Source organism: Cricetulus griseus, assembly GCF_003668045.3.
Source record: "Cricetulus griseus strain 17A/GY chromosome 1 unlocalized genomic scaffold, alternate assembly CriGri-PICRH-1.0 chr1_0, whole genome shotgun sequence".
In the NCBI taxonomy this organism is placed as follows: domain Eukaryota; kingdom Metazoa; phylum Chordata; class Mammalia; order Rodentia; family Cricetidae; genus Cricetulus; species Cricetulus griseus.
Genome location: NW_023276806.1, coordinates 221,456,289 through 221,467,706, shown reverse-complemented (window position 1 = coordinate 221,467,706; position 11,418 = coordinate 221,456,289).

Genomic DNA, 11,418 nt, shown 5'->3' with positions numbered 1-11,418 from the left:
ACTACACTGAACCTCTTAGAAGAGAAAGTGGGAAGTACCCCTGAACAAATTGGTACAGGAGGCCACTTAAAGAACATAAAGCCAATAGCACAGACACTGAGATGGCCAATTAATAAATGGGACCTCCTGAAACTGAGAAGCTTCTGTAAGGCAAAGGATGCAGTCAGCAACAAAAAACGGCAGCCCACAGAATGGGAAAAGGTATTCACCAACCCCACATCTAACAGAGGGCTGATCTCCAAGATGTACAAAGAACTCAAGAAGCTGGTCTCCAAAACACCAAATAATTCAATTTAAAAGTGGGGTTCAGAACTAGATAGAGAATTCTCAATAGAGGAATCTAAAATGGCTAAAAGACACATAAGAAAGTGTTCAACATCCTTACCCATCAGGGAAATGCAAATCAAAACAACTCTGAGATAAAATCTTAGTCCTGTCAGAATGGCCAAAATAAAAAACACCAATGATAGTTTATGCTGGAGAGGATGTGGAGAAAGGGGAGCATTCCTCCACTGCTGGTGGGAGTGCCAACTCATACAGCCACTTTGGAAATCAGTATGGAGATTCCTCAGAAATATGGGAATCAGTCTACCACAAGATCCAGCAATTCCACTCTTAGGCATATACGCAAAAGATGCACATTCATCTGGTCATCTGTTCAACGATGTTCACAGCTGCTTTATTTGCAATAGCCAGAACCTGGAAACAATCTAGATGTCCCTCACCTGAAGAATGGGTAGAGAAAATGTGGTACATTTACACAATGGAGTACTACTCAGTGGTAAAAAAAACCAATGAATTCTTGAAATTTGCAGGCAAATGGATAACACTAGAAGAAACCATCCTGAGTGAGGTAACCCAGTCACAAAAAGACAAACATGGTATTTACTCACTCATATATGGATTTTAGTCATGGAGCAGGGGGCTGCCAGCCTACAATCCCACTACCAGAGAGTCTGGGAAACAGGGAGGACATTAAGAGAGACATGCATGGTACCCTGGAGAAGGGGAATGTTACAGGATCTCCCGAGCAAATTGGGGGCATGGGGGAGGGAAGAGGGAGTTAGGAGAAAGAGAACAGAAGAGAAGGGGAGAGGAGGACATGAGGGAGCAGGAAGATTGAGTCAGGGGAAGAATAGAGGAGAGCAAGATAAGAGATACCATAATAGAGGGAGCCATTATAGGTTTAAAGAGAAATCTGGCACTAGGGAGATTTCCAGAGATCTACAAGGATGACACCAACTGGAAATCTAAACAACAGTGGAGAGGCTACCTTAAATACCCTTCCCTGATAATGAGACTGATGACTGCCTTATGTGCCATCCTAGAGCCTTCATCCAATGGTTGATGGAAGCAGAAGCAGACACCCACAGCTAAACACTGAACGGAACTCCTGGAACCCAGTTGCAGAGAGGGAGAGGTGGTGAATAATGGGGTCAAGACCGAACTGGTGAAACCCACAGAAACAGCTGCCTGAATAATGGGGAACTCAGGGACTCCAGACAGATGGCTGAGAGGCCAGCATGGGACTGAAGCTGAATGTGGGTGTCAGTGAGGAGGGCTCAGCAATCTATGGGGCCTAGGGTGGTAGTATTTATCCCTGGCACACAAATGAATTTTGGGAGCCCATTCCACATGGAGGGATGCTCTCTCAGACTGTACATAAAGTGAGGTCCTAGGCCCTGCCTGGGATGATGTGACAGACTTTGGAGATCCCCCATGTAATGCCTCACCCTCTCTGGGGAACAGAGGGGGGATAGGTTGGGGGCTTTGGAGGGTTGGTGGGCAGCGGGGGAGGAGGGGAGGGAGAGGGAGCTGGGATTGACATGTGAAGCAAGCTTGTTACTAATTAAAAATAATAAAAAAATTATTTTTATAATTGTTATTAGACACAATCTTAAATTAGAACCAAGCGTCTTTTACCTATCTTTCCTGAAATTTTAATTAACAGCGATGAAAAATCAATATTGAAAGGCAGATGCTAGCTCATCCATCCAGACCGCCCATTCTAATGCTTTATTACTATTTATTTTATTATTATCCATCATAAAATGTTATTTTTAAATATCACCTTCCAATTGTGTGTTTTGTTTTCTTTTTATTTAAATTAGAAACGAGCTTCTTTTACATGTCAATCTCAGTTCCCTCTCCCTCCCCTCCTCCCCTGCCCCCGAAATGACCCCCTATCCCAAACCCTTTTTGCGTCCCAGGGAGGGTGAGACCTTCCATTGGGGAATCTTCAAAGTCTGTCATATCATTTGGAGCAGGGCCTAGACCCTTCCCAGTGTGTCTAGGTTGAGAGAGCATCCCTCTATGTGGAGAGGGCTCCCAAAGTTCATTTGTGTGCCAGGGATAAATACTGGTCCACCACCCTAGGCCCCATAGATTGCCGAGCCCTCCTCACTGATATCCACATTCAGGTGGTCTGCATCAGTCCAATGCTGGCCTCTCAGCCATCCATCTTGGGTCCCTGAGCTCCCTCTTGTTCAGGTCAGCTATTTCTGTGGGTTTCACCAGCCTGGTCTTGACCCCATTGCTCATCACCCCTCCCTCTCTGCAACTGGGTTCCAGGAGTTCAGTTCAGTGTTTAGCTGTGGGTGTCTGCTTCTGCTTCCATCAACCATTGGATGAAGGCTCTAGGATGGCATATAAAGTAGTTATCAATCTCATTATCGGAGAAAGGCATTTAAGGTAGCTTTTCGACTATTGCTTAGATTGTTAGTTGGGGTCAACCTTGTCGATCTCTGGACATTTCCCTAGTGCCAGATTTCTCCTTAAACCTACAATGGCTCCCTCTATTATGGTATCTCTTTTCTTGCTCTCCTCTATTCTTCCCCTGACTATGTCTTCCTCCTCCCTCATGTTTTCCTCTCTCCTCCTCTTCTCACTTCTCTTTCTTCTAACTCCCTCTCCCCTTCCACCATGCTCCCCATTAGCTTAGGAGATCTTGTCCCTTTTTCCCTTCTCTGGGGGACCATGTATGTCTCTCTGAGGGTCCTCCTGTTTCCTAGCTTCTCTGATGGTGTGGATTGTAGGCTGCTACTTCTTTGTTCTAGATCTAAAATCCATATATGTATGAGTACATACCATTTTTGTCTTTTTTGCAACTGGGTTTCCTCACTCAGGATGGTTTCTTCTAGTTCCAACCATTCGCCTGCAAATTTTGAGATTCCATTTTTTTTCCCACTGAGTAGTACTCCATTCTGTAAATGTACCACATTTTCTCTATCCATTCTTCAGTTGAGGGGCATCTAGGTTTAAACTCATGTCAGGTACTCTGAATCTTCTCAAAAGCCTCTGCCTGGGAGGTCACAATTATTGTTATTTTGTTAAAGGGACATGCCAAACAGCTTTCCAAATATTTGTACTCAGAGAATAACTCTGCTCTAAGACTTGGTAAAAAGTTCTTCTTTCATGTGACCAGTTAATGCAGGGACTCATAACAGGTCAACGTGTTGAGAGAAAATGACTGTGCAGTGCTCAGTTCTAAGTGAAACATCTGTCCTGAGGACATGGCAGAGCTATTGGAATCATAGCTCACAGCATCTGTATTTGCCTGCACAGGACCACTAGAATGGGCCCATCAACCTTCCATCATGGATCGGGAGGGGCTCATGATGCTTGACCTCTCCTTGAAGAGCTTTTGGCAGTTAATGCTTGCCCAGGGTAGCAGGAGTCATTTTCTTTTATTTTTTCTTTCTTTTATTAATTTTTAGGAGACATTTTCTTTAGTGATGTAGCCTCTGGTGAGTAGTCCATCAACTTAGTAACCATGCTTATTCAAGGAACTCTAATTAAACTCAGTGAGAGTAGGAGTGGAACTTGTTAGGAAAAACAAGAGGTTTAATAGGAGTGGGAGGAGAATAAGAGAGAGTAATAAGAGACAAATATGGTCAAAGTACATCATGTACATATTTGAAATTGTGAAAACATTATTGTAAAAATTACCTCATTCAAAATTCTGTCATATACATATAACCATAGTTTTTATATTATACATACTGGTGATTCCACACTGAAACAATTTTTTGACTGCTCTTTAAAATGTTGTGTTTGCAACATTATATTATGTTGATCTATAGTGTTTCCATTCATCAATTAGATGTGCTAATAGGCATTGTCTTGAAGTTGGAAGAATAAAGAATTGCATTCTGGAGATAGGCACAGCCTGATGCACAGGAGATGCTGAATAGATGTTAAACTTGATTTTCCCGGGAGCTACAATACTGCTTTCTGCACTACCCTAATAAAGGTCTGAAACAAAACAAAACAGAACTAAACTAAACTAAACTAAACTAAAATAAGTGAGCAGAAACAAAAACACTAGAAAACATTTTAGACTAAAGACAAACAAAACCCATTTTTTTTCTTTTGGTTAAACAAATAGGGGCCTATTAGCTGTCCTTGGTCTTCATCTTTCCTTAAGAATCAAGTATTGTTTCCATAACTTAGAAAACCCTTCAAATAAAGTAGCTCATGATAAAACAAGTTATTCTATCCTAGAGGATGCTTACTCTGTGAAAGGAATACATGAGGACTGCCACTGTCACAGTTCATTACTGTGCTCTAGGAAATCTTATATTAAGATGTTTGCTAAGAAAAGAAAAAGATTAATGGAGAAGGCCGCCATGTTATGATGACAACACAGCATACAATATGAAAATAATAAAACCATAATGATTTCCAAGTCATATATATGACCCAGGAGTTTCTTGTCCTGGCTATGTGTCTTTTCTTACCAATCAAAGGGTCCCTTCCAGAGAAAAGCCTTGTTTCTTGAATTTTCTTCTCAAACTACCTAACACATGCCAGATAATCTAATATCTTCTATTTAATTTTGTTCATTTTTATATTTTCATATTTATTCTTTGCATTTAATTGTTTACTTGTATTGTTTTAGCTTTTATTTTTCCTGAGTAAGTGTTTCATAACTGCCTTTTCTTTTTCAGCATTTACTCTATAACGTTTTCTTTGTAATGTCTCATAATTCTAGCACTTATGCTTTCTCTGTTTTCTTTGCTAGCTCTTACTGCATAGTTTTTAATACCCTGAGCTCTAAAAATACTATATAGTACCTTCAGTCAGTACCCTAGCGCCATTTTCTCTTCCTCGTATTGGGGATGCATCCACAGTGTCCAAGTGCCTTCTACTTCAAGTTAAACTGGAAGAGCTCTCTGATCTCCATATTGGTTAAAGCAGTCTGCACATCCTCTAGACAGTAATGAGTTATAAAAGTCCATGTGACAATTCACCAGAGAGTGAAAATGAGGAAACGACAGCTCCAAGGTATGGTTGAAAAGAGGTTTTATTTTATTTATTTATTTATTTATTTATTTATTTATTTATTTATTTATTGTGGATACAAGGGAGAGTAGAGCCAGAGACATCTATAGGAGCTCAGAGCAGTGAGAGAAAGCTGTAGACTAGACAGGACCAGTAGACTGAACCAGGCCATGAGAAGAATGAAGAGAATGGTTGCTGAAATTGCTGGTTTATATAGGAATCAGAAGCTGATGGAAGGGAAGCCAAAGCTTAGGGGCTGGACGGGTTCAGGGAAGGGGGTGAGGACGAGAAGAACTGAGAGGACCAGGACTCTTGTTAAAGGTACTGAGAGAGCCTGGTAGCCGGAGTCTGCTTTGATATGTTAGTAGATAGCTCAGCCATTTGTCATGAGTTAACTCAGCTTTCCCTCTGGCCTCACATGGATCATTCCTCTGCAGGCAACCCCACATCTAAATCACATTCCTTCTCTGACAGGCTCAGGATCAATGTAGAAGAGGAGGAGGAAAGAGTGCCAGAACTAGAGGTGGTGGATATGTACAAACATGGTCTAGTGGACACAGGAGGGCAGCTGCACAGTGGTTATGACAGAATTTGCAAGAGCTGTGCAAGCTTCAGCCAGACCAAATCTTAGGGTGGATGGAAGGTACTTGGCACCAAGTTCCTCCTTTAGCCAAAGAGCTGTTGGCAATTGCTAGCTGCTGGGACAGGTGAATCCGTTTTCTGTAAGAGTATAATCCCTGTTAGGTCAACCCTACTCCACTGGAAGTTATATATCCAAGACTGTATGGGCATCACAAATTGGATTTGATAGGGTAAAAATAAAAGAGACCACAAAGTTGAGTGAGTTGGGAAATAGGCTTGTATCTGGAAGGAATTAGAAGAGGGGGTGAATAGGAGCAAAACATACTGTAAAAGTTTCAAAGAACTAGTAAAAATGTTCATGCATGGAATGAAAAAAATTTGCCGTGTAAAAAGGAAGAAAATGCTGATGTGTAGTGTAACATCAAAGAGACCGAAACTCATAGGTGCTGTGGAATAAAGCTCTCGTATACTGTAAAGATTTGTCACTCATATTGATTTAATAAAATGCTGATTGCCAGGAGACAGACAGAAAGTATACATAGGGCAACCAGACTAGGAGAATTCTGGGAAGAGGAAAGGCGAGACACAGTCGCCAGTCAGACACAGAGGAAGAAAGATTGGAATGCCGTACTGAGAAAACTTAGCAAGCCATTTAGCCTAGCATAGATAAGTATGATGAGTCAATACAAGTTGCAAGAGCTAGATATTAATGAACTGATTAATAGGCCAAAGAGTTTATAATTAATGTAAGCCTCTGTGTGATCATTTGGGACTAAACAGCTGTGGGACCAGGTAGGACTGAAGCTTCTGTCTACAAATAGTGCCCAGCATTGGGCAACTACATCCACACAAATCCAGAGAGAGCTTGGGAAGGGATTCTAAACACAAAGGAATAGAGGCCAGCATGGTTTCTTGGTAGCAGCATTTTCTCCAGTGGGCCTGTTCGCTAGAGTCAAGCAAAGGCACAGTCCTTTAAGAGAGGCTTCCTGACTCAGCATTAGCAGCACAATTCTTTTAAGAGTCTCTGCTACCAAACGCTTAAATGGTGTTTTTGAGCATCTTGTGGCATGTTTCTTTGTGGTAGCATGCCTGAGAAACTCCACAGAGTTGGGGCAATAAACATGGTCCCTTCCAGTACGTCTGCCATGAAGCTCTACTCCCAAGAAGCCAGGAAATGGGACAGAGCCAGCTTCCAAAGCTGCAGTGTTAATCCTAGCCATGCATCTCAGCAGAATAAAGACTCATGTGGTCATAAAAAGATAGAGATATACATAAAGAAAGATTAAGATAAAAAACAAAAAAGAAAAAAAAAACAGCAGCAGCAAGAAAACCACTCTAAACAGTTTACAGGGTTTCTAGAAATGCAAGTAGGCTTAGGACAGAAAAGAAAAAGGAGAGAAAATATCCTTAAAAAAGAAATAGAGTAGCTGCCCATGGTGGTACAAGCTTTATTCCCAGCACTCAGGAGGCAGAGGGAGGCACGTCTCTGTGATTTGAAAGCCAGTCTGGTCAACAGAGTGTTTTCTGGGACAGCCAAAGCTACACAGGGAAATCTGTTTACCTTAAAAAAATAAAAATAAGAAAAATAGAATAACAAAAAATGTCAAGATGGAAAATACACAGGGAATCTAGATACTGTATGTTATTGTGTTTCTTTGAATTGTTTAACTGCCGAGGAAGAAGCAAAAGCTGCTAAAAGATACTTGATTACAAATGCTGCTGGATTAAACCAACCTATATCTTTTGAAAATGCCTTGACTTCAAAATTTGAGTCAAAAGGAATTTTACTTTGGATAAGAGGCTTTGCTTTTGTTTCCACAGGAAATGAGAGACTGTGGATTCATTCTGTATTAAAAAAAATGAGATTTGATTGAGGATGACCCCCTGAAATGTCTCCAAAGTGAACAGATGGCCCCGATGGTCCAATATTTCAGAGTACCCCTACTTCAGTTTCTTCTGAGTTCTGCATGCAGAACAACTTCAAGGCTGCCGGTTGAGATGATCCAGCCTCACAGAATACTCCCCAGTTAGTATCTGGCCATAATCCTAAATTTTATTTGTATCCCCAAAAGATAACCAGCACCCCTAATTTGCAGGAAGTAGCCTAGAAAACTATACCCACATTCCCAAAAATGGGTTATGGATATTTGTCTTTATTTAGTGTGTTTGTTACAAGTTGTTATGGCTAATGGTCAGGAAATGAGCTAAACAAAGGAGATTAGATTCAGGGGCCTTGTTTTGAAAATAAAAAAAGGGGGGGGAAATGCTGTGTGATGATGCTCATTTCACTGTAAAGATTTTTCACTCTTATTGATTTTATGAAACACTGTCCAGTAGACAGGCAGAAAGTATAGGTGTGACAATCAGACCAGGAGAATTCTGGGAAGAGGAAAGGAGAGACACAGTCACCCTGCCAGACACAGAGGAAGCAAGATGAGAATGCCTTACTGAGAAAAGTTATCAAGCTGTGTGGCTAAACATAGATAAGAATTATGGCTTAAAATTATTTGTAAGAGCCAGATAATAATGAATGTGAGTAATAGTCCAAACATTTCATAATTAATATGAACCTCTGTGTGATTATTTGGGACCAGAAGGCTGCAGGACCAGGTGTGATGGAAACTGTACTACATTTCTTATGAAAACAAACTCAGAAGCCAGATATACTGTAATCTCAGCTTTTGGGAGGCTGAGGCAGACAGAAATCTGCATGGGCTGCATTGTATCTGACCAATCAGGGTACATGACGAACCTAAACCAACCAAAACAACCAAAACCAATTCCATACCCAACATAACAAAGTCAGCGAATGACTAGCAGAGTGAAGCTCCTGCTGCAAGGCTGTCTCATTGTTCCTTGCTGGCTTTAGTCACTAGCTGTCTTGGTTGACTATGTTTCCAAATGGTAAGACATCCTGGTGGTTGTGCTCTTAAATTGTTTTAATCTGCCATTTGCTTGGAGATGGGGGGACTGGAGAGCACTGAGTCCAAAAAAGGAGCATGTTGAGAAAAAAGAGAAACTAGGATTAACAAGTAGAGTCACAAAGTGGTACATATTCACTCTAATAATTTTTTTCTTTCATGTAACCCTGATGACATAGCATGAAATAGAATGGGCTGGAATTTAAGCCTACTATAAGCTTTGTAGGTGGAACCTGAATTTGCCTTTGAAGCGAGAGTCTGCATTTGTTTTTAGAAAAGCATTTGAATGAGCTGTCTGATGTTAAAGGCAAAAGCAAAGAGTATTGTAAAACGAGATGGTAAAGTTCCCCACATTATATCATTAAATCCCCTTCTTATTGGTGAGGAGTGATATTACCTTCGTATTTCTTTCAAGGATACATATAATTATTTCTTGTAACTTTTATTGACAGTATAAAATTTCTCTCCATTCAGAGTGATCTGGGCCTAATCTCAACTGGAAGATATAAGCAAAGATTAGCCTGCCACGTAGTTGTTGATATGGGAGCTGAGCAGAGGCTAGTTTTCTGTGAAACCTCCTTGATGAGCCCTAAGACCTCTGAGTGATAGGGGATGCTGGCAGGAAGAAAAGGACTAAAAGGACCATCTATAGCCATCCACTTCCAAGGCACTATGTGAGACACAGATTTCAATAAGTTAGTTTCCTCCAAGACAAATGGTGTGATCAGTGGTTGCTGTGTCCCTGCTATGTAGGTGTATTAGGTTCTTTTCCCATCTCTGTGATAAACTAGACTGAAAAAGGCCACTTAAGGTAGAATAAGTTGATTAGTCTCCAATTCAAGTTTAGAGTTCACCATTACCAGGAAGTCACAGTCTCAGATGTCTGGGAGAACGGGTCACATAGCATGCACTCAGGAACATAGAACAATGAATTAATGCCTGCATGACACGGCTCAGGTTGTCATGTTCTTTTATACAGCTTGCAGTACCTAACCCTGCCCAGGAAATCAGGACAATCCCTCAGATGAACCTAGAAGCTAATTTTAATCAACTCACACTAAAGGTGTACCTTGAGGCTTGCCTCTTAGATGTAGAGCTGACAATAGCAATTATTATAGTTGGGCACTAAATTTCGTTTTAAAGGTAGGAGGTTTTAAGTGCTATAATGAAAAGTCTCCAAATTGCTTTCATTCCATACCCAGCTTTCATTGTGGCCAGATGAACAAAACCCAGGACTGGCTTTATCAGTGTTGAGTAAAGATTCACAAGCTGCTTTCCACTGAACACATTCTAAAGAACAACCAATGGCAGGCTCAAAGACGTCAAAAGTTTAAGTTAACTCCATGACTACTAAATATAAGGGAAAATGCAAGCACAGCTATTTTCTTTCTTATGTTCCAGTGTTTTAGGTTAACTAGAGCAACTAAGGCAAGGCTAAAATAAATAATACCAAGGTGAAATATTTCCTCATTGGTTGTCCTGAAATGCTGGAGTGCTGCTTTTATGCCCAAAGCCTGGGTCACTCTGTAAGAAGGACAATTTTATCTCCTTCAATAGAAGTTAGAAGGAACAAGGCCCTGGGCAGGAGTTCTTACCTTCCAGGGTGAGGCATTTTTCTCATCATCTATTTAAGGTTTTAGCTTTCTCTCACTTCCCTCCTTCCATCTCCCTTCTCCTGGAAGGAGTCAAGTGTTACAGAACCTCTTTCCCAGTTTCAGAACCACCATGCACCAAAGGAACACACAGACTTTATATAACTTATGAACCTGTTGGCTGATAACTAGGGCTTCTGATTGCCTAGCTCTGTCTTAATTATTAACCCATTTCTATTAATCTATGTATTTCCACATGGTCTTATCTTACTTGAGAATGCCTCACCTGCATCCTCTCTTCCCTGGGCTCACATGATGACTCCTCTCTGCCTACACTTCCCAGAATCCTCCTCATCTCCTAGACCCACCTATCTTGCTGCCCTATTGGTCACAGTGATTTATTCATCAACCAATAAGAGAAACATATGTATAGAAGACATCCCCATCAGTCAAGATCTCAGGCTTCCTTGGCCTGTTCTCTTAGATTCCCAATGAATTGTCCATGAGTTTTCTTCTGAGTCTGTCTTCAAGTTCTTTTTTTAACAAGAACAAGAACCTGCAAAGAGGACTTTGTGCCCAAATGACATAAAGAGAGTTATGGCTGACAGGAACATCTGAAGTTCTTCAACCTAACTATACGTCCCCTCTATGTCATGCCTCAGGATGACTTTCTGATGGGGATGTCCTGCTGCATGCTGTAAATATACGTCTCTCTTATTGGTTGATGAATACAGCTGCTTTGGCCAATGGACAGACAGAATTTAGCCAGGTGGGAAATTGAAACAGGGATAGATAAAGGTAGTAGGTGTAGTCAGGTAGACGCCATGTAGCTGCTGAGGAAGCAAGAGACACAGGCATCAGGGCTAAGCCAAGATTACATACAGATACACAGATTAATAGAAGTGAGTTAATAATTAAGAGAGAGCTAGTCAATAAGGAGCCAGTGCTATATGCCCAACAGTTTATAATTAATATATGCTAATATGTGTTTATTTGGCACTAAACTGAGCAGGACTGGGCAGGATAGAATGTGCCATCTA